At 41.9% G+C, this 24,953-nt stretch overlaps 1 protein-coding gene across 1 annotated transcript in view; it reads left to right on the top strand.

The window, feature by feature from the left end:
• LOC139453169 (uncharacterized) overlaps positions 1–24,514 on the top strand; it is a 65,740-nt gene extending 41,226 nt beyond the window's left edge. The window contains exon 5 of the mRNA XM_071234801.1: positions 24,262–24,514. The gene's annotated coding sequence lies outside the window, so the exon portion shown is untranslated. The remainder of the gene's footprint in view (positions 1–24,261) is intronic.
• The last annotated feature ends 439 nt before the right edge of the window (positions 24,515–24,953 follow it).

Genomic DNA, 24,953 nt, shown 5'->3' with positions numbered 1-24,953 from the left:
AAAGCTGCATCCGCCCATGCGTACATTAGTTCGAGTAAACTGGCCCCCAGCCTATTTTAATACCAGGAAATATCCATGATAGCCCCATGACGTATATACTGCAAGGTTCTTGTTTATTTCTTCTGTTTCAACACAGGGCAAGATCGTTTGCAATAAACATTCGCATTAAGGCATTAGTTGGTGGTTGTGCCTCACCCTTGCGTGTGGCTGTTATAATTGTACATTTATTATCTAGTTGAAAGCACTAGAGCACATATGTAAGCCCTAAGTAACTGTTAGATCATGGACAGGTGTGTTTTGTATCTTATCGTTGTCTTCTCGTTTGATAACACGCACATACACTGATGTTGCTAAAACGAAGCGCCGTGAAACACGCATTTTTATTTTGAGTTTTTGAGTATGGTCTAACCGCGGTTGTTCCCTTAGTGATTCTTTTGACGTTTTTTCAGCTATTTTAATCGCCAGTTTCTTAAAAGGCCAAACAGGCATGTTATTATATATTGTATTTTATTTGACAATATTAATGTGGTATGTGGAGCATAAATATATAGAACGTATGCGTTTAGGTCCCTGGTTTGATATTGGACCCAACTATGACCTCTAGCCATCACATTTTCTAGTGTTGCTTTTAAATATATTTCTTAAGTATCATCATGTAGTTTCATGTGTAGTAAAAGCCTATGTATGCTCAAACATGTTTTGCTTGTATTGTATTTTGTTGACACATAGTAAACATTGTCCTTTAAGTACTGCTGTGGCTGCAAATAGCACTATGGCAGTCATGATGAACGAGTATATCCGACGCTCTATATGACATCATATGAAAAAAGTTAGGTGATATATTATTTTTTTCAGAAATTGTAATGATATATAGCTACGCTAGCTGACTGTTATATTCGAGGCTGTTAGCCAATTTCCCCCTACACTAGACTGCCCAAAGTAGATCCCAAGACCAGAATAGGCCATCGTGTGCTCAGACCGACTCCGTGGTCCAGTGGTGGTCGGGGGTTCGATCCCCGACCGCGTCATACTAAAATACGTTAATGATGGTACTTGTTGTTACCCTGTCTGGCGCTCGGCATTAAGGGGCCAAAAAAGGGACTGGTCGGCTCGGAGGCAGTATACTGTGTCTGGTGCCAAGACCCAGAAAAGGCCATCGTGTGTTCAGACCGACTCCGTGGTCTAGTGGTAGAGCGTCCACCCGGATAGCGGAATGTCGGGGGTTCGATCCCCGTCCGCGTCGTACGTCTTGTGGATCGGGACGCCACAATGGCTGCTGAGGACGAATGGTACTTTCCTATCAAGACCCATGTACGAGAGAACTCGTAACCAGAAGGCTACCCCGATGCCTTCCAACACGATGAGACCCGTGAAGATTCCGGGGTAGAATAGGTCTTCAGCAACCCATACTTGCCATAAAAGGTGACTATGCTTGTCGTAAAAGGCGACTAACGGGATCGTATGGTCAGGCTCGCTGACTTGGTTGATGCATGTCATCAATCCCAATTGCGTGGATCGATGCTCATGATATTAATCACTGGATTGTCTGGTCCAGACTCGATTATTTACAGACCGCCGTCATATACATGTAGCTGGAATATTGCTGAGTGCGGCGTTAAACAACAAACCAACCAACCAACCAACCAATCCAATGAGAGGCAATTAGTATTAAATCAAGAAAAGAAAACAAACTAGATCTTTTGAGAAACGTATTCTTACCGTTACGAGGATGTGCTGGTATTATAAAAAAACATACTTATATTCATAATATACTTTACATACAGCATAAATACATGTAACGCTTTACTATTCCAGCCCTATGACTGTGGTCTGTACATTATCGAGTCTAGAGCAGACAATTCAGGGAAGGATATTATTAGTAACGACTCACGCCGTTTCCACGTCATTCAAAGTAGTTGTATTTCTGCCACATTTCAATCGTAGAATATGTGTTCTTTTAAATTTCGGCTAATTGAACAATAATGGTCAACATCAGATTATTGTCCTGAAGGGATGGTGTTAACCCTGCTGGGTCCACGGGATAACAAGGGTGCTGTAAGTCCCCGTGTCTCTAGTATTGTGATCTACTTTCAGTCGCTGGTAATTCATAGCCGATAATTTAATTGCGTTGCTGAGTGATAATTTATTCTTTAAAATGTTCTCAACTAAGTTTTAAATGGAATCTGTAATAATCTAGTTATTGTACTGTCCATCGATGAAAGGTTCTTATTCCGATTAAATATATTTGTTATTAATGTATAACTTCTCGTATGGCTGTAACGGACCGATGACCATGTCACCTGGCTTGACCTTCCGGTCCATTTTGTAGCTTCCTTCGACAATCATAGATTACTATATGGGAACCTGTTTTAACCCGGAATGTCTTGGAAAGAATTACAACATTATTATTATTTATTCAATTGGAACTATCTGACATGAAATATTGACATATATACTTTGGGGAATAAGGATTTGCAGTTGTAAAATGATCTCTCTTATCTGTCTGTACCATTAACTTACTGCTCTCAGCCATCTGCAGTTCTCCAACTATCCGTGCCAAGCCTGTCCCTACAATAAGCCATGTAAGGTTATTGTTAACTGAAGAGCGAAGGGAAGGTCCCCTCTGTCTATATTGAGTCTAGCTTGTTGAGAATGAGTGGCCTTGCTGTGGCTTTAAACATTTAAGGGTCTTTAAGTTCTTTTTGGCAATCTTAAAATAATCCTTCTTATTTTTGGGAAGGGGGTGGTGGGGTAGTCTAGTGGTTAATTGCGCTTGTCACGCTGAATGCCTGGGTTCGATTACCCACATGGGTATATTAATTGAAGGCCATTTCTGGTGACCCCCGCTGTAATATTCCAAGATTATGGCTAAAAGCGGCGTAAAACCATACTCGCTCACTCACTTATTTTTGGGAAAATATAACAATAAATCAAAGTTTCTTTTGAGCTAGCATGGATATCATAAAATACTCAGCATGTCTATGCTCATATTTCCCTCTTCTCCTGCTAAAGGTTCTGATTTTGGCTAGGGTATATTGCTGCATAGTGAAATGTACCTGGGGTACGGGTCTATACAACCCGTGACGGCAGCGAGACCTCCGTGTATCATGAACATGCTGACTTTCTTGATGCATGTCATCGTTTCCCAATTGCGAAGATATATCAATCACTGGTCGGCCCAGACTGGAATATTTACAGACAGCATTATTTGTTTTATACTTCAGTGTGAAAGAGTGAGTTTTCTGAAGTTGAGGAAAGTGGTATTTTCACCGCAGTGAATATAACACTTTGACGGAACTTTTGTCTAACAAGAGTTACCTCCTCGCAAATTGTCTCAAATTCATCGTAAGTGTCTGGCTTGTACGCGAACTGTTGACGTCCTCTTTACGTTAGTTCCACATTGACAACGCAAACTAATGACAGGGGGTAATTTATGGAGTTAATATGGCTTCTTTCTGTTTGTTATTCTCTTGAAAATGTTTCGTTATGAACTGTAAATATCTCATTTACCTCGTCATTCGAGACTCTTCGTTTCGCAAATCATTTTTGTGACTTGACCGGCGTGAATTCTTTCGCTTCTAACAGCGGTCCCGTGAAATATTTTTTGGTTGAAGGTGATTTTTATAGTGAGTGAGTGAGTGAGTTGGGTTTAACGTCGCTTTTAACAGTATTCCAGTTATATCACGGCGTGTCAGCTTAATGTGGGAGGAAAGCCCGAAGTGATGCAGGGCACAGACGTTTACCATTTCGGTGAAACCCACGAGCACGGGTATGGTGCTGACAAACCTAGAAACATAATCGGGGCGAACCGGAATTCGAACCCACAATCATAGGTTTCTGGCGTGCCCAAGGGACGCAACTCTGCACAGCGAATCGCGGCGCCTTAGGCGACTGGGCCACCCGTGCCCCCTGATTTTCTATAAAATCATATCCAAATGTATGATAGAAAATTTTAATGACCTCAAATGCTACTTTTGTACATATCATTTTAAGGTTTATCAAACACAGAAGTGCGTTTTAAGTCGAAATAACAAGAGGTGGTGAAACGTCCCTGGGTATTCGGTATGGAGAATTTACGTTTCAGGGTTTTACATTTGTAATGAAATAATGTAATTTTCTAGTACACATCAACATATAAAGTATACAATCAATATAATATTCAATTTGTCGAGTGGAATATCATTTTATTTCACTCGACACATAAATATTATCTACATATCTGGAATATTGCTGAGTGAGTCGTTAAACTACAAACAGACAAATTAACACACACACACACACACACACACACACACACACACCACTCCCCGCCCCAGTGTCGAACTCTTCCTCACGCCTCCCATCTTCACCCACGCCTCATCCCTGTACCAGATGTCGATTGTTGACATTAAAACATCTGCCAGATCAAATTGCCACAATCAGCCTCGTTGTCACTGAGGCGACACTCAATGCGTTGCGATCTGGTGCACCACGTGCTGCTCGCGTGCTGCTGACGTTACGTGCCGCACGTAGTTTGTGACCTTGCTGGCGCTGGTGTTGTGACGTCACGACCCGACAAAGACAGCTGCAACCTCGCTCACAGATGTGTCTCTTTCATTCAACAACATGTGTGTCGGATTGACAGACTTATGATAAATATGTACATATTGTGAAGGGGTGATCTGGTTGAGACTTACAATATTACATGATACACGTGGGCGGTATTTTCGTTTGATTAATATTAGGGAAATATGGATGTTGGTTCCTTTGAGTGGGTGATGTCTGTCTGCGACTTCATCAACTCGATTGAGTGAGTGAAAGAATATTGCTTAACGCCGCATCATCAGTCTTGTAGCTTTTCGCGGCCCGGGGGCACGGGTGGCTCAGTCGTCTAAGGCGCCGCAATTCACTGTGCAGAGTTGCGTCCCTTGGACACGCCAGAAATCTTTGATTGTGGGTTCGAATCCCGGTTGGCCCCGATTATGTTTCTAGGTTTGTCAGCACCATACCCGTGCTCGTGGGTTTCACCGAAGTGTTAATTAAACGTCTGAGACCTACAACACTTCAGGCTTTCCTCCCACAATAAGCTGATATAACTGGAATACTGTTAAAAGCGGCGTTAAATCCAAATCACTCACTCACTATTCGCGGCCAACATCTTGTTTGTTGTTTAAAGCCACACTCAGCAATATTCCAGCTATATAACAGCGGTCTGTAAATAGTCGAGTCAGGACCAGACAAGACAGTGATAGACATCATGAGCATTGATCAAAGCAATTCGGAAACGATTACATCCATCAACCAAGTCAACGAGCCTGACCACCCGTACCCGCTGGTTGCCTCTTACGACAACTGGGTTGCTAAAACCAATTCTAAACCGGAAGTTTCACGGAACTGTAATCTCATCTAATAAAAGACCATATAGTAAAATGATGCAGACGAGACAATTTCGGCCTTGCAACCTCAAACGATATTGTCGTTAATGCTATATTTTAGGAAGGTTACACAATACTTCCTATTGTAAGGTTAAGGGAATTGCAAGAGAACATACAAAACATTTATGAAGTCAATGAGTCTAATATTTTCCTCACACTCCTTGCATGTACTGTCATAAAATATGCAATTTATTTCCATGACTAATAACAGATACCGTATTCGACATAATAAGCGCCCTGCTCTAATAAGCGCCCATGGCGATAATTGCTAACATATTAGCTAGTGAACAATCCCAATTAGCACTCCTTCCGATTGATCAATGTACACAAGACTTTTATATTCGCGTATAATACGCAATCGTGTGTTATATGCACCCTTAATTATGGGCAATTAAATTATGGAAAAATATATCTGTCGTACATAAACATTTCAGGCTGTCACCATAAACCACGAAATTTATCTTTCAACTGTTTTTTCCACCAAAATAATATTCTAATAAGAGCCCACTATGTGTAATTTCGAGAGCGTCCTGGGCGCTTATTACGTTGAATACGGTATTCGTTTTAACATGTCACCATTGCCGTGTATGGATTCGGGGTCAGAACAGGCCCAAAAACCTGTTATAAGACTTCTAATTAGAGCATCGTGTTGTCAACAGCGTGATGAGTACGGCGATAAACAGCAAACAAACATGTCGTCATTGTATTAGACGAGCATCCATGACACGACCTATTTTACATTAAAAAACCAGTTGTTTATTTAAATTAATATAATAGAAAAAAATTGAGCCCAGAATCTTTCTCCATTTCCGAATATGGTAGTGATCCAGACTTATATTATAGACTTGCATGGACTATATCTGATATATATGTTTCAGGGTCTGTGTGACAGGCTATCATTGTATACATTCATACTTATTAATTCGAATAGGTTAAGGGTCACGATGCGATACACATCTCGGGAAATAATATGGCGTTGCACCTATTAGAGTTCTACTGCGTAACGCCTCCGATCTGAAAAACGTTATTACCACTATGAATAATATGCACCTCTTAAACTCCAGTTGTTATTTTTGTATTTGTATGTAATAACCCTTATTGATTTACAGTAGCTTTCCATGAGACATTGCCTAGCAGAAAATCTCGTTTTGCACCGGAGCTAATCTTTTGTGTTCAGAACTTAAAATAGAAAAGGAATCCATGTTTATGTACCAAGGTAGGGGTTGGCGATCATACATGTCACAATCGCCTTCATACAATGTTGTCACGTGTCCTACAGTTCCTCCTACAGGTGGGGATTATAATTAGTGACTGCTCGGTATTCGCACTGTTTACATTATTATATAAGGATATGTTTTACACCTGTCGATGATACGGCTATCGACCTGAACTAAACACAACGTTGCATGTTGATATGGTCCCTTTCTATAAATGTCCTATCTGTGAGTGATCATGTTTTGTCGGGGCACGGTGGCCCAGTCGTCTAAAGCGCCCCAATTCGCTTTGTAGAGTTGCGTCCCTTGGGCATACAGAAACCCGTGATCCTGGGTTCGAAACTCGGTTTGCACTGATTATGTGTTTACGTTTGCCAACACCATACCCGTGCTCGTGGAATTCAGCAAAGTGGTATATGCCCGAGGCCTGCATCACTTCGGGCTTTCCGCCCACATGAAGCGGACACGCCGTGATGTAGTGAGTGAGTGAGTGAGTGAGTATGGTTTTACGCCGCTTTTAGCAATATTCCAGCAATATCACGACGGGGGACACCAGAAATGGGCTTCACACATTGTACCCATGTCGGGAATCGAACCCTGGTCTTGGGCGTGACGAGCGAACGCTTTAACCACTAGGCTACTCGACCGCCCCCGCCGTGATGTAGATGAAGTAGTGTTCAAAGCGGCGTTAAACCCATCTCACTCGCTCATATTCTGAATAGACATATACTGTATACAGATACAGTCAGACCTATATCAGCCAAAATGCCCATACCCGTGCTCAGGGGTTTCACTGGAGTTGTGGGGCGCTCGGTCCGAAGACCCGGGTTCGATTCCCGAAATGGGTACAATGTGTGAAGCCCATTTCTGGTGTCCCCCGAATATTGGTAAAAGCGGCGTAAAACCACACTTACTAACTCTCTCACTCACTAGAGTGGTAAACGTCTGAGACGTGCACACTTCTGTAAGCTCACACTCCGTTATATAAATGGAATAGTATTCAAATCGGCTTTAAACCAAACTCACTGACTCACTCAGCCCAAATGCTTCTCACGAGTACGATCCATATAGCTTTCTCAGTTTCTATGCCCAGTTATGTTCATGTCACGGTTGTCCACGGTTTATTGGTTTTATTATGCAGAATTAACGGACAAAATTCGTCACAAGACTGACGAGAGAGTTCATTCTCTACCATATATCTTGGGATATGTCTTTGTTCAGCCCCCGTGGGAATTCCGGGTTAGAATTGGTCCCCCCCCCAGTAACGTATGCTGGTCGTACGAAGCGATTTAATGGATCAGGTGGCCAGATTCGCTGACCTAGTTGATGGCGTTACATCATTCCCGACGATGTGGATCACACACACACGCACGCACGCACGCACGCAAGCACACACGCACGCACACTCGCACGTGGATACAGCGTGTAAATTATTTTGATTAAACCAAACTAAGGAACTCGTCCCAAAAATCTCTGTATTTGAGATATTTCCAACAATATTTTTATTTGGTCATTGAAGCGGTAGCCATGCTTTAAACACAATTAAAATGATATAAACAACGAAATCGATCTCCCCGTCCCTTCTCTAAGTGATTTAATTCTCAGAAATGTGAGTTCGGCCAATAACCAAACGTAACTTCATTATGAAATATCTGCTGAGCGTAGAACAATTATTGTTTTCTGCATCACCGCATTGTGATTTATAGTTATTGCAAATCTACCGCTAATATCTGACAATTGGATTTTGTCCTTGGTCTGTCAGTTATACAGTAGTAGTATGTGGCCAACATGCTGCATGTGGCAAGTCAGGGCCGCGGTCGGTGGAAACAGCTGGCTTGTCATATATTGTAAACACCTTCGCCATAACCTAACCTCGTTTCACTGTCGACAGGTGGACACGGAACTGCATTAATGGCGTTTTTGTGAATCCGTGTGACAGTTGTAGCACTTTTGATTGAATTTCCAACTAGTATGATTACATCTGGCACACGCATATTGGGACATTATCTTGAATTTATGAGTTTAGAAGTAGTGACAGAAAACATATTTTGTCTCAGCAAACAGAGTGCTATCAGCTGTTAATGTATGTAGGTGAACAAGCCTGGTCTGAGACCTGCATCACTACTGTTTGTTTGTTTCTGTCTTTCTTGTTTAATGCCGCACTCGGAAATGTTACAGCTATATGACGGAGGTCTGTAAATAATCGAGTCTGATTGAAATCATGAGCATCGATCTACGCATTTGGGATACGATGACATCATTAACCAAGTCGGCGACCCGGATTCCCCGATCCTGTTCGTGGTCTCTCACAACAAAAAATAGTCGCCTCTTACGACACACATGGGTTGCTGAAGATCATGCCTGACCCAGATCTTCTCGGGTCGCTTCACGGCACCCACATCAAGCTGACACATCCGGATATAACTGAAATACTGTTTAAAGTGGTGTTGAACCAAATTCACTCACTGAGGTTCAGATGCCACTACCCAGCCCCGCTTCCCTTAAGAGGCGATTCCTGGTTTGAATAGGTCCCCAGTGCCGATGTTGGTCGTAGGAGGCGTTCGTTTCGAGTATCTAGACTCAGGTGGTCAGGCTCGTTGACAGCGTGTATCGTTTCTCACAATATCCATCACTGATTGTCCAGGCTCGATTTTTCCAAGGCTGACGTCATGTGTCTGGAATACTGCGACATCAAACAACACGCAAACATAGTTTTTGTGTTTACATCCAGTAAAATACAGAAAATAATAAAAAAAACTTGTCCTCGATGAAAAGTCTCCAAAGTCAACATATTACTTTTGATCCTGTTAATTTATGTTGCAAGTGTCACTGTAAACTCCATCTTCCCTCAACATGTCATCAGTCTCTTTATGTAATTCCTTGCATGCTAATAACACTTATCAGGGGTCAGATATTTGTGTGATTTCCCCAGAGAATATTGTGACCAGTTTATACCCATCGGTGGATTCTCTAGGGCTGCAAGGTCATTTTAGGTCGTGACCTTTCTATAACCAGGTGGTTTACGGCAAGGTCAGACTGATAGCTAATTTCCGCTTGGTGACAAAGAGGGCCTTATCACTGGCAGCTTGTTGGCAGGATTCAGCTGTCACACTTGCAGCGTAAAATAGACACGGATTTAGGTGCCGGATAGGCATCGTTCTGTCTACAGCACTTGCTGTCGCAGTAATTTGCGTAATGAGGTTGTACAGCGCGTTACTCTCTCATACTTTTTATGCTTGTACTCTTCTGTATAATTATGCAATGTTCTACCCTCTTTTCCGGAGCTCATATTTTCAATTCATATTTTATATTTCGCATATATAGTTGTTGTTGTTTTGTTGTTTTACGCCACACTCAGCAATATTCTAGCTATATGACGGCGGTCTGTAAATAATCGAGTCTGGACCAGACAATCCAGTGATTGATATCATGAACATCGATCCACGCAATTGGGATCGATGACATGTATCAACCAAGTCGGCGAGCCTGACCACCCAATCCCGTTAGTCGCCTTTTACGACAAGCATAGTTGCCTTTTGGTACTTATTCTACCCTGGAATCTCGCATGTATAGAATATTATTGCTGTATATCAATAACAACACTCCCAAAGCCATTGTGTACCTTGAATTAGCAACCTATTTATCACAAATTCGACTGATAGCTTTTTTTCTTAACACCTAAATTGATACCTTAATAACTAGAGGTCAAATTCAATATTTTAAAAATCCTAGTAGCTCTTAAGAAATTAGTAAACTTACTGCAACATTAGTTTTCTTAAATGCCATGCATTGTAAGATAATATTTAGTCGGGATTTATTTTTGATTCAATAGGGAAATTATTACAACCTAAGCTTCGGTAAAGGAGCTTAATTTGTGAAAATCAAAAGACTATGGAGAGGAGGAAGGGTAGTTTATTCAATGTAATCCGTCAGTCAACGTTAACCCAACCAGCACGGTGATTGATGTGAAATCAATGTAGTCTGTAAAACAATACGTTTTTTCGGGTTTTCAAAAACGAGAATGTTTTGGACCAAATGTCTTTTATGCCGCTCAACTGTTCCACTATTACGAGCTGATGACGTTCGTTGTTGGAATGTAATTGTTGTGACTGAGTGAATGATAAGTTGGTAACCCAGATTTGAGAAAACTTACAGTTTATAAATCCCCGAGAACACGTATGTTTGTTACAAAGCAGAGATCATAATCGGGGAGAATCGGGGATTCGAACCCACGATTAGCGGGTCCAGATTATAGACTTCTTGTGTACCTATCGTTGAGGTCAGGTTACACTCAATAAAGACATGTTTTAAGACATTTCCCAGCAATACAACAAAACGAGAATATAAGCTTTTGATGTATATCCATGCCCTTCATTTTACAAATGTGGGCCCACAAAGCCAACCTAATGTAGCTAAGCCTTTTACAAATGTGGGCCAACCTGTTCCGATCCCAATATGACGGAAAAAAATGCCCCCATATTTAAGGAAGTAGTTCGCAATAAGATTCACGATTTAAAAGCCCTGTCGGCCCACGTTTAGACGTTTAGATATTGATTATCAGCGCTTATCCAACATAAAAAAGCGACCGCCTCCATGGTCTCGTGGTGGATACAGCGTCTGTCGACAGAGTGAAGGTCGGTAGTTGGGTCCACGGCCACATCATACTAAAAGACGCTCGGCACAAAGGGGATAAAACAGTGACTGGTCGGCTTGGAGTCTGTATAGGGTGTATGTGTGAGGTATCCATGTTAAACACACACACACGCGCACACACACTCACACACACACGCACGCACGCACGCACGCACGCACGCACGCACGCACGCACACACACAACTCGTGAAGCTCGACCGCACACAAAATGTGAGCCAACTTGTTTCAATCACCATATATGACAGTGGAAAAGCGGACCTACATGGTTATCAGGAGTACAACAACCTAAGAGAATGTGCATATCACACACACAACATCGTACAACTACTGACTTACTTAAATGTGCGCCTACCTGCCGCCATGTCTATACCGAAAAAAACTACCATGGGACGACATATGGAGAAAACTACTATTCGCGAATATGTCATTGGGAAAAACCGTTTCATTCGCTGCATGTGATGGCTGAGAAGATGGAAATAAAAAATATTCAAACATTTGATTAAAAATACTGTTTACGGTAAGGATTAGAATTAATAATTTGACCAACGACGTGCAGCGTGACTAATTCCATTTTTTCGCAAATAACGGTGACAGGTCCAGATTGTAATTAGAGTGACCTCCTTTATTAAACATGAACCACCGATAATGCTATTTCCCCCATATTTCTGCTTTTTATTTCAGCAAAATGTCTCACCGTAAACCTCCAGCCGGTTCGTGCGGCGACAAACTACACATATCGCCGAGAAAGTAGTGTTATGTAATCATGATGCATATGTAAGTGTAAGTGTATGTTAAGAAATACCTATTTTCGGAAATCAAATTCACTTCAACAGCCTCGGATTCAGAGCTGAAGATTATTGACCTTTGTATATATATCCCCGGGCCTGTTTGACTTTCACACGCCCTCTTCCCCACCCTGGCCACTTCCCCTCGCCTAACCCCCTTCCATTACCCCAGGTGACTAGCCCAGGACAATTGGGTATATCAGTGGTGCAGAAACGCCTCATGTCTCGCTCCTGTCACTCATGTTCCTGTCACAAGCTAAACACCTGCCCTGTCACAATTTGCATTTTCGCAGATTCAGCGTTTCGTTTCATAACATACAATCGTATATTCGGCTTTCACACACCTCACAGATTTACGGCCACTGGCCTTACCACATTTGCACAATGAATGTATCACGAAAGTTCAACCTTTCACCTGTGACATGTATGTCAAACTTGCACATATGGTAATTAAAACCGTGACAATCGATCGTTAATGTAAAAGTAATCTGTCTCTGTTACCCAGGATTGAAGATACACTGAAGCAGAGTGAGCACTAAGATCTCTCTTTAACCCAGAAACCATTCATCTGAATAGGTCAGAAGGAATGATGTATCCTACGAGTGAATAATAGCTGCCAATTTCCGCCATCCGTCAGATATTGCCTCGTTGTCTCTTGTCTGTAACGAGAAAGTTACGAAAGACGACAAAAAACTTCCTGTGCCCAATTTGTATACACTGACCCGATGTTATTCATTACGACTGCTCTGCCAACTGACGGAAACACTCTCTGATGTGTTAGATGGTTCAGTCTATGAATTATTCATAATAGTCCATGATTGTAGTCAGAGAGGGTGCCCAAGTACATTGCGGTTGGGTGACATGAGTTTGTTACACGTAGTAATGTGTTAGTGAGTGTGACTTTGGTTTTACGCCGCTTTTAGCAATAGTCCAGCTATGTCATGACGGGGTACACCAGATAGGGGTTCATTGTACCAAGTGAGCGTTTTAACAGCTGGACATACCCATCGCCCCACTATCCTTAAGGGAAAATAGGTCTCCAGTATCGCCTGGATATCTCAGAACCCTACTAAAGAGGATTGCATGGTCAGGTTAGGTGACCGTGTAAATTACATTTCATCGTTCCAGAACGGTTTGATCGTTACTCAGGCTTTCAGTCACTTTTTTGTCTGGTCCAGCAGGGTTAGAAACTAACAGTTTTCGTCCACTAGTCCTTATAATGATATAATATAGCAAGACCCTTAAAAATGACAAATTTCTACTAGTCCTTATGATACCTGTACCATTGGGCACTTTGGCAAGGACTATAGAACTAGTGCCAATTTCTAACGCTGTCCAGATTCGATTATTTAAAGACGAAGACTACCCATACCACTAGTTCTTGTCAAATGCTACTGGTACTACTTCTCCTATAAAGACTTTCACCTTCAAAGCTTTTCCGTTCAGTAATACCAGGTTCTATCGACATTTCTCTCCAAACCATACTTTGCTTTAGAGAAAAGATTGATGACAGAATGACAAAGGCATGGTATTTACTGTCTGTGTGTAATGGTAGTGTCATGTTCAGTATATCTGTCTGTATTGTTAAAGATTGATTTCTTTTTGTAAACAAATGAAGATGTAGCACACATTTGCTGACACATAGTTAACAAACTTGCCATAGCATATTTGGATAAAAAGGACCAACGTAGTTGTGTCTAGCTCCAAAGTCGACACGACCTTTCAGTGAATATCGTGAAACTTGAAGAACGGATGTTTTCGATCTGCTACATAAGAAGAATTAATTTACTGGTCACGTGAGTTACTTAAGACGTTATATAACTTAAATGTTGTAAGTTAACTTCAAAGAGGCGTTAAACTAACTCTTAAATTTTGTGACAATATTTAGTTTGGCTTAGACTCTGTATGTCTAAGAACACGCCTCTCCGTCTTTTGGGAGATTCCTCCAATCACGACATTCTTTGTTTGCTCTCCTCTGAGTTTTCAAACATGAGTGTGACCTCGACACAGTTTTATTTTAGCCTGTCTTTCTTTCCTGGTGTCTGCATTTGCATAGTTAATCCTGAGAACAAAATTTGTAAAAGCTGCAGAATTAGTTGTGTCTATTGGCACTCGACATCGCTCTGATCCTCAACGAGCATCCGCGGGTTACATAGCTGACCTGTACCATGACCTGTGTCATCCTGCCCTGTGGCGTGGACATTTGCTGAAGTTGTCAATCACTGGTTTTCTGGTTAGTCCAGACTCGATTATTTACAGGGGTGAGTGAGTTTTACGCCGCTTTTAGCAATATTCCAACAATATCACAGCGGGGGACACCAGAAAACGGGCTTCACACATTGCACTCATGTGGGGAATCGAACCTGGGTCTTCGGCGTGACGAGCGAACGCTTTAATCACTGTTGTACCCCACCACAGTGATGTAGATGTAGAGTAAACTTATTAACTAACTCTTGCTATGGAATACAGTTTTGAAGCACAGTGTAACATAAAACATGTATTTAATTAAAGTAATAAATGTCTTGTTTTGCACAGCATTCATATATGATGTATGTTCGGTCTTGTTCTCAAAAGTATCGTTTTCATGAACATTTTCATCTGTGATTTGAAATCATTTGGAAAAAGTTTGATAATGTATACGTAAAGTTCCCGCTTTGTTGGTGAATTTTATTTGTCCCTAACATCTGTTAACCAGTAATTAATTGAAAAATGTTGAGTTTGATGGGTGGTGAGGACAGTAGAATAGACGACAAGGGAAACACGTAAGAAGGAGTTAGAACCCTGTAGTCCCATAGCAGAGGCTGATAGCTACTGCACGGTTTCTAGGATGGAGAACACATGGACAATGTTCCTAATGTAGAGGGGTCTTTGTGGCTTAGTGTTTTAATACGTCCTTTAGCAGAAACCATCCGCTGTTCGTCGATTAACATGACAGAGTCCCTTATCGTGATTCCTCTTGGTCCGTCAGCATCATACCCCTTCAGATCTGTTTCCGTACAGAGGCAGTCCTCCCACACGCCGTGATAGAACTGAACTATTGTCCAAAATCGGCATGACACTCACTCACTCTTGGATTTAATGACAATGTTTAGTTTGGCTTAGACACTGTGTGTCTACAACACGCCTCACCGTGTTTTGGGAGATTACTCCAATCACGACATCCTATGTTTGCTGTGTGCTAAATCCACTGTAGATCTCGTCCAAACGTGAATATGACCTAGACATAGTGATGTTTAGCCTGTCTGATCTTCCCTAACGTCTGCGTTTGTCTAGTTAATCGTAAGAACAAATTTTGTTAAACTCAAATATTGCTGCGTTTGCAGTTATTTGTAACTGTTGTTCATTTCATCTTTGTGTAGATGCACCCACACCCAAAATACTGTCAAACATATTCAGTTATACGTCAACCTCAGTGTAATGCATTATAAGGATTTACCCTTGATAAGTAGGCTGGTATGTTAACAATGGTATATAGGATATGCAAGAGGTTGGGTAAGGCTGACGTTTAAATATATCATGCGACTCGTAAATACCTTCATTTGAACAAAGTTGATTTATATCAAGCGAATCTTCAGATTAATGGCCGAAAGCCTACACAAATAATGACAAGAATTATTTACATTCATTTAGTTATCATCTATAATTTGGCATTAAATCTTTGTTGACAGCATATTCACTCTTGTAAGATACTTTACTGTTGAAACGTCAATTTAACAAACTTTATATTTCTTTGGATTGTTATCTCAGTGTCGACATAACATGGCACCTTTGGAATGACCTATAATTTAAAATGGCGTTGTTAGGTTCATACCTGACAGTGCAAGTATGACTGAATGTTGCTGTATTTTACATAGAGCCAAATGCTTTCTCCAGACTGGTTAATCTGGATCGTAGGTTGTGCCAAATGCGACAATGACCAAGCAAAACTAATTCACTTTGACGATCTTTGCCCTGAGAAACCTGACGTAACGTTGTCTCTGGGCGAGTCTGTGTATGTTGCATCCAAATGATTAAAACGTCAGGTGGAGAAACGACTGTAGCTCCCACGGTAGTCTGTGGTACTCGTACCAGAGGTCGATCATGGATTTTGTAAACGGTTAGAGAGGATATTCTTGAATATAAGGGAGCGGGTATTCTTAGAATACTAGTATATTGGAGGGTGTGTGGGGAGGTGGGGACAGTTTCAATTTTAATCTACAGTATGATGGGGGCGCAATATATGCGTTATATTGTGTTAGTTTGCGTGGTCCAAACATTGTTCTATTCAAATGGGGAGGTAGAGTGGAGAATGGGAAAAGTGGGATTTTATATTCATTCATTTAATGTGCCACACGATTATTAAACCAGGTATCTTACACAGGTGAAATATCCATCGTAATGGATACCCGTAGCTATATAACACATGCATACTACTTACGCAACGATACGTTTAATTCGATATCCTTAAAACACGTCAATTTCGTAAAGAAAATGAAAAAAAATACAATGCAGACATGAAAGTTTCACGTGTTCTTTTTCAAAAGGAGGTCTTTGAGATTAAATACGACGCATATCTTAGAGAAACTTGAAACTTGGTTCATATTTTTATCACTTTCACTGATATGAGGTACATATGGCCGAAGCTCCTAATTTTTTAACCTTTTCAAGGTTTATTTTGAAATGTGAGAGTCAGCCGATGAATGAACGTAGAGGAAGCACGAGGTGTGAACATGTTTGGAATGGGGACACCTGTCACACGTACACACGTATTGACGAGGTGTATCCAGTGCCTGGTCTGATAACCTACATCCCGTGGGACTGTGTCATCTCACATGGTGCCAGTCATTACACTGTGAGCAGTCCACTCTCAAGACTACGTGTGTACCGTCACATGTGTTTCGTGTTTATTCTGTGCTCAGTCTTTGTTCATGAATACGTTCGTTTGTATGTGTTATGATTGCGTGTGTTGTGCCTAGCAATTCATGAGTTGACGGACAATCCGCATTTAAAATGATCAAAATCATATCTAGATGATAAAAAATAGGAACGTCTAGCTAAATCAGCATGAAAAATAAAATAAACGAGAGAAATGCATTGTTTAATGAAATATATTATAGATATTATGTAATTAGTTCAATGAATATCTGTCTGTGGTTTGTTTTGGACATTACGGCCGTGTTAGAGTCGTTGATTACTTTCATTTCGCGTTGGGCTGTGGTGTGTCGTGTGTGATCAGTATAAAGAGTATGAGGTTGGATTGTGGAGTGAGGTGGAGGGAGTGTTGGGGTTGGGATGTGGAAAGTTAGGTTTGGGGAATTGGGTGTGTGGTTTAGAGCTTGAAGTTGGGGTTGTTGAGAGTTTGTTAGGTGATAGATGTTAGGTTTGGGGAGTTGGGTGTGTGGTTTAGAGCTTGAAGTTGGGGTTGTGGAGAGTTTGTTAGGTGATAGATGTTAGGTTTGGGGAATTGGGTGTGTGGTTTAGAGCTTGAAGTTGGGGTTGTTGAGAGTTTGTTAGGTGATAGATGTTAGGTTTGGGGAATTGGGTGTGTGGTTTAGAGCTTGAAGTTGGGGTTGTTGAGAGTTTGTTAGGTGATAGATGTTAGGTTTGGGGAATTGGGTGTGTGGTTTAGAGCTTGAAGTTGGGGTTGTTGAGAGTTTGTTAGGTGATAGATGTTAGGTTTGGGGAATTGGGTGTGTGGTTTAGAGCTTGAAGTTGGGGTTGTTGAGAGTTTGTTAGGTGATAGATGTTAGGTTTGGGGAATTGGGTGTGTGGTTTAGAGCTTGAAGTTGGGGTTGTGGAGAGTTTGTTAGGTGATAGATGTTAGGTTTGGGGAATTGGGTGTGTGGTTTAGAGCTTGAAGTTGGGGTTGTTGAGAGTTTGTTAGGTGATAGATGTTAGGTTTGGGGAATTGGGTGTGTGGTTTAGAGCTTGAAGTTGGGGTTGTGGAGAGTTTGTTAGGTGATAGATGTTAGGTTTGGGGAGTTGGGTGTGTGGTTTAGAGCTTGAAGTTGGGGTTGTTGAGAGTTTGTTAGGTGATAGATGTTAGGTTTGGGGAGTTGGGTGTGTGGTTTAGAGCTTGAAGTTGGGGTTGTTGAGAGTTTGTTAGGTGATAGATGTTAGGTTTGGGGAGTTGGGTGTGTGGTTTAGAGCTTGAAGTTGGGGTTGTTGAGAGTTTGTTAGGTGATAGATGTTAGGTTTGGGGAGGTGGGTGTGTGGTTTAGAGCTTGAAGTTGGGGTTGTTGAGAGTTTGTTAGGTGATAGATGTTAGGTTTGGGGAGGTGGGTGTGTGGTTTAGAGCTTCAAGTTGGGGTTGTTGAGAGTTTGTTAGGTGATAGATGTTAGGTTTGGGGAATTGGGTGTGTGGTTTAGAGCTTGAAGTTGGGGTTGTTGAGAGTTTGTTAGGTGATAGATGTTAGGTTTGGGGAATTGGGTGTGTGGTTTAGAGCTTGAAGTTGGGGTTGTTGAGAGTTTGTTAGGTGATAGATGTTAGGTTTGGGGAGTTGGGTGTGTGGTTTAGAGCTTGAAGTTGGGGTTGTTGAGAGTTTGTTAGGTGATAGATGTTAGGTTTGGGGAATTGGGTGTGTGGTTTAGAGCTTGAAGTTGGGGTTGTTGAGAGTTTGTTAGGTGATAGATGTTAGGTTTGGGGAATTGGGTGTGTGGTTTAGAGCTTGAAGTGAGGGTGTAGGGGATTTGGAGAGTGTATGAACTATACTGTGATTATTTGTGATCCATAAACTTAGTTGTATACGGACTAAAAGTTATATTTCACTTGTCAACATGAGTACGTGCCAACCAACATATGCACATTTACATATTCATAACCAGGACTAGATCTCCCCCCCCCCCCCCCCCCCCCCCCCATTTCAAGACAATCTACATGTTTGTGCATATATGCGTTCTCGTGATAAGTATACTATTAGTTATGGTGTCTTTGGATGCCGTGTCATATTAGGTTAGCAGAACCAAATAAGGCGAGGCGTTAATCTAACCTAACCTAACCTAACCTAACTGACGGTATAGTCGCATATTAGGTCAGTTACAATCATCTTGGATAATTACTGCCGGCGTATATGGGCTCATATGGGGTTAGTAGTATTACTCTCTGATTGGTCAATCTCACTTTGAGGCATGCAAAAGTCGTGCAATGGATGCACTGTGGATAACCACGTGGCTTAAGTATGAGTTGACTCAGCTCTGATATAATACAGAGAAACATTACGTCACGTTTGGACAATGAAGATGGTACCATTTAGTTTGATTTCCATGCATTGTTAATTATTTAGCACGACACGGCGGCTTCCAGCCATATCAGCGTAGTTCAACGCGACCATTGTAACCTTTTAGTGAGTGAGTAAGTTAGTGGGTTAATGAGTGAGTTTGATTTAACGCCGCTTTCAGAAGTAGTCCAGTTTTATCATGGCCTGTCAGCTTGACGTGGGAGGAAAGCCTGAAATGACGCAGGTCGATGGTTACCACGTCACAGTCTGTGTATAGTGCTGTAAAACCTGCAAACATACAACCCCTTGTCATACATTTAGTTGGTATAACAAGTGGTTGTATGGACTGGCTTCTAAGGCAAGTGGTTGTACGGACTATTGTTTGTAAGGCAAGTGATTGTGTGGACTATTGTTTGTAAGACAAGTGGTTGTGTGGACAATTGTTTTTAAGACAAGTGGTTGTACGGACGATTGTTTGTAAGGCAAGTGTTTGTACGGACTATTGTTTTTAAGACAAGTGGTTGTGTGAACTATTGTTTTTAAGACAAGTGGTTGTGTGGACTATTGTTTTTAAGACAAGTGGTTGTGTGGACTATTGTTTTTAAGACAGGTGGGTGTGTGGGGACTATTGTTTTTAAGACAAGTGGTTGTGTGGACTATTGTTTATAACACAAGTACTTGTATGTACTATGTGTGCAAAACAAGTTGTACAGAAAACTGTTTTTAAGACAAGTGGTTGTACGGACTATTTTTTGTAAGACAAAGGGTTGTGGGACTCACGTCTTGTTTGTAAGACAAGTGGTTCTACGGACAATTGTTTGCACGACAAGTGGTTGTATTGACTATTGTTTGTAAGACAAGTGGTTCTAAGGACAATTGTTTGTGAGACAAGTGGTTGAATGGACAATTGTTTGTAAGACAAGTGGTTGTATGGACTGTGTGCGTGAAAACACATCTAGTCATGTATCTACCGTTAGCCAAACAAACACAGGTTCAAATTGACTCTCAACCCCATGCACATGCCTACATGTGTATTCACGACTACAATCCAACAGAACAAGCGTTCTGTAAGTACATTCCTACATGTGTATTCTAGACAGCAACTCCGTTCACGGCAACAGTACAAATGTTCTATAATTCATTACATGCCTACATGTGTAATCACGACAACAATCCAACACACGGCAACAGTACACGTGTCCTATAAATCCATGCCTACATGTGTATTCACGACAACACTCCAACACACGGCAACAGTAAACGTATTATACAAGTACATGTCTACATGTGTAATCACGACAACAACCCTGTACACGGCAACAGTACACGTGTCCTATAAGTACATGCCTACATGAGTATTCACAACACTCCAACACACGGCAAGAGTACACGTGTCCTACATGTATAAGTACAGGCTTACAAGTGCTTCCATGACAACAACCCCGTACACGGCAACAGTACACGTGTCCTATAAGTACATGCCTACATGTGTATTCACGACAACACACGGCAACAGTACACGTGTTCTATAAGTACATGTCTACATGTGTATTCACGACTACTATCCAACATACGGCAACAGTACGTGTGTCCTATAAGTACATGCCTACATGAGTATTCTCGACAACAATCCAACACACGGCAACAGTACGTGTGTTCTATAAGTACATGCCTACACGAGTATTCACAACACTCCAACACACGGCAACAGTACACGTGTCCTATAAGTACATGCCTACACGAGTATTCACAACACTCCAACACACGGCAAGAGTACACGTGTCCTATAAGTACATGCCTACACGAGTATTCACGACACTCCAACACACGGCAACAGTACACGTGTCCTATAAGTACATGCCTACATGAGTATTCACAACACTCCAACACACGGCAACAGTACACGTGTCCTATAAGTACATGCCTACATGAGTATTCACAACACTCCAACACACGGCAAGAGTACACGTGTCCTATAAGTACATGCCTACACGAGTATTCACAACACTCCAACACACGGCAACAGTACACGTGTCCTATAAGTACATGCCTACATGAGTATTCACAACACTCCAACACACGGCAACAGTACACGTGTCCTATAAGTACATGCCTACATGAGTATTCACAACACTCCAACACACGGCAACAGTACACGTGTCCCATAAGTATACGCCTACATGAGTATTCACAACACTCCAACACACGGCAACAGTACACGTGTCCCATAAGTACATGCCTACATGAGTATTCACAACACTCCAACACACGGCAAGAGTACACGTGTCCTATAAGTACATGCCTACACGAGTATTCACGACACTCCAACACACGGCAACAGTACACGTGTCCTATAAGTACATGCCTACATGAGTATTCACAACACTCCAACACACGGCAACAGTACACGTGTCCTATAAGTACATGCCTACATGAGTATTCACAACACTCCAACACACGGCAACAGTACACGTGTCCTATAAGTACATGCCTACACGAGTATTCACAACACTCCAACACACGGCAAGAGTACACGTGTCCCTATAAGTACATGCCTACACGAGTATTCACGACACTCCAACACACGGCAACAGTACACGTGTCCTATAAGTACATGCCTACATGAGTATTCACAACACTCCAACACACGGCAACAGTACACGTGTCCTATAAGTACATGCCTACATGAGTATTCACAACACTCCAACACACGGCAACAGTACACGTGTCCCATAAGTATACGCCTACATGAGTATTCACAACACTCCAACACACGGCAACAGTACACGTGTCCCATAAGTATACGCCTACATGAGTATTCACAACACTCCAACACACGGCAACAGTACACGTGTCCTACATGTATAAGTACAGGCTTACAAGGGCTTCCATGACAACAACCCCGTACACAGCAACAGTACAAGTGGTCAATAGATACAGGATGACATGCAGATGTACACACAGCCCGATGACCTTTGTGATTACATAAAGTGTTCTTATCTCAGTTTTCCACAGTCTTTTTCTCCCGAAAATGTCAAGGCCTCCAGCGCAATACCTTTGTTGATTACAAACACACTACATGGAGGTGAACTCCTGTACGTGGCATCAGTAGCCGATACCAGCACCTCTGTACACATACTTACAGGACTACAGACATAGTATTGGTATGTCTGTTCAAGGCTCTGTGACATTTCCCCTGAATTCCAGGGTAATGCCTGTCCTGTCGCATAAACTCTGTACACAAAGAAGTTTTCAGCGTTTGGATTCCGGTTAGTTTGGTTCTTAGCAACCCACATGCTTGTACGTGGCGACTTTTTGGATCGGATGGTCAGTCCGGGGCCCACTTGCACAAAGCGATCTTGGTGCTAAGATGATCGTAACTCCCATACTTGAACATAGGCTTACAATAGTCGTAGCGCTAAGATCGCTTTGTGCAAGTGGGCCCTGATGACTTGGTTGATTGCGTAACCTGACGACGTTGCTGAGAATATGACTCACTGGTTTATTTCCCCCAGACTCGATAACTTACATGCAGCCGTCATATGGCTGGAACACTGCTGAAGTGATTAAACAACAATGACACTGTGGGAAATCGCACAACTTGTAGGACTAGTGGCACCCTGCCCCCGTGAACATCCGGGTTAAAATTGGGTTTCAGCCACCAATGCTTGTCGTAGGAGGCGACTAACGGGATCGGGTGGAACACTTGCAGTGTAAAGTCACCGCATCCCAGAACTCGTACCCTAGCGCTGTGAACTCACACCACACCGGGACTAGTACACTTGCACTGTAAACTCACACCACAACGGGACCAGTTAACTTGCACTGTGAACTAACACCACAACGGGACTAGTAGACTTGCACTGTGAACTCACACCACACCGGGACTAGTAGACTTGCACTGTGAACTCACACCACACCGGGACTAGTAGACTTGCACTGTGAACTCACACCACACCGGGACTAGTACACTTGCACTGTGAACTCACATCACACCAGGACTAGTACCCTTGCATTGTGAACTCACACAACACCGGGAACAGTACCCTTGCACTGTGAACTCACACCACACCAGGACTAGTACACTTGCACTGTGAACTTACACCACACCAGGACTGGTACCCTTGCACTGTGAACTCACACCACACCAGGACTGGTACCCTTGCACTGTGAACTCACACCACACCAGGACTGGTACCCTTTGCACTGTGAACTCACGCCGCCATCACTAGGACCCTGATAACGTCAGTGGATCACCACTGTTTATAGGTCATAATTCTGAAACAGTCGGTTTTGGGTCTGCAAAACACATTGCACACCGCCTGACAGACAATTACAATCTATAGTGCGAAATGATGTTGTTTATGCAGTTGTTCATATATTTAAAATCAGTTATTGACATACTTATTGACTGACAATTTCATTATTCTCAGTCGTCTAAACACCTTTAGTATACAAAAAACAACACAAGGTTAAAAATAGCAACTGCTCGGTGTTCGTGTACAAATGCGCGACGCGTGTTTATTGATTTTGATGTGTAAACATACAGAATTCATTGTTTGGTTTGATACTTCTCGGTGCGAGGTAATTGTAATCAGACTATGTCTGAACTGAGAAAACAAACCTCCGTGCAAAATGGGAAACAAGGCAGGAAGAATGAACGACAAGTATGGAATCCCGATACGGACACTTTCCCCACAGTGTTATCGAAGGCATGCCGCATTGTACGGGTGACCCATATACCCATCTCGGACACTTGACACAGTTGTCATCTGGCCCCACGGGACAAACGTGTCGTTGAATCGTTCCCTATATATACACTTTGAAATATCCCTTTGAAAGGAGAAATACTATAAAAAGAAAGGTTTGGGCAAGCTGTATTTATTTCACGTGGGACATATTTGATGAATTAAATACGAATGAGCCAAGTGTTATAAATGTTAATGTACATCAGTACTCAGAACTATGCCGTTTAACATGTCATAACAATGTATTTTAGGAAACGTCACCTGGGACCTTGACGTCCTCCGACAGCCAACTGAAGGTGAAGGTCAACATGGGCAGCCATTGTAACCTTGGGAAGGTGCAATGAAGATGAGGCTGACACGGCGGTCATGGCCACAACGCCATACGTTTTCTTCAACTACACCATCAGTGATAATGCTGATTAGTTTTGGAAAGGCGGTCCCTTCGTTTTTATTTATTTTCGTTAGTTCTGTTATAGTTGATTTTGTTAGGCTCGAAATGTTCAGAGGCAGCTCACGAATATATTTATGTTTCAAGTGGTGTTAGCTTTTGGAAGTGTTTGTAAATAGTCTATTTCAGGTTGATATTGTGATATGTGATACATGGGTTCTGTCGAAGTTCACTGTGACATCAGGCTGTGGTTTTCTCTGTGATAGTTGTTACAATATTATTGTCTGTAATATTTTGTATGACCTATTCATCGTCTATTCGATTTTTTGGTAAAAGAGTCCTGAATTAAACACATTATGTTTGACGTTATGTTTTTTCTAAACACTACACAACTAAACTTAATTCAAAATTCACTTAACCAAGTGGAATATTTTCTTATGTCTCAGCGATCATGAAGTTTACGATCCCAGTCTATTGGGAAAATCACTATTAACGTGAAACTAATCTCAAATTTCCATTAATTAAGACAGCGAAATTCTTGTGTCAGTTATGCGT

The sequence above is a fragment of the Haliotis cracherodii genome, unplaced genomic scaffold (assembly GCF_022045235.1).
Source record: "Haliotis cracherodii isolate W230 unplaced genomic scaffold, xgHalCrac1.p SCAF_9, whole genome shotgun sequence".
Taxonomy (NCBI): Eukaryota; Metazoa; Mollusca; class Gastropoda; order Lepetellida; family Haliotidae; genus Haliotis; species Haliotis cracherodii.
Note: the sequence above shows the minus strand (reverse complement) of the source record. Positions and strands in the feature narration are given on the sequence as shown.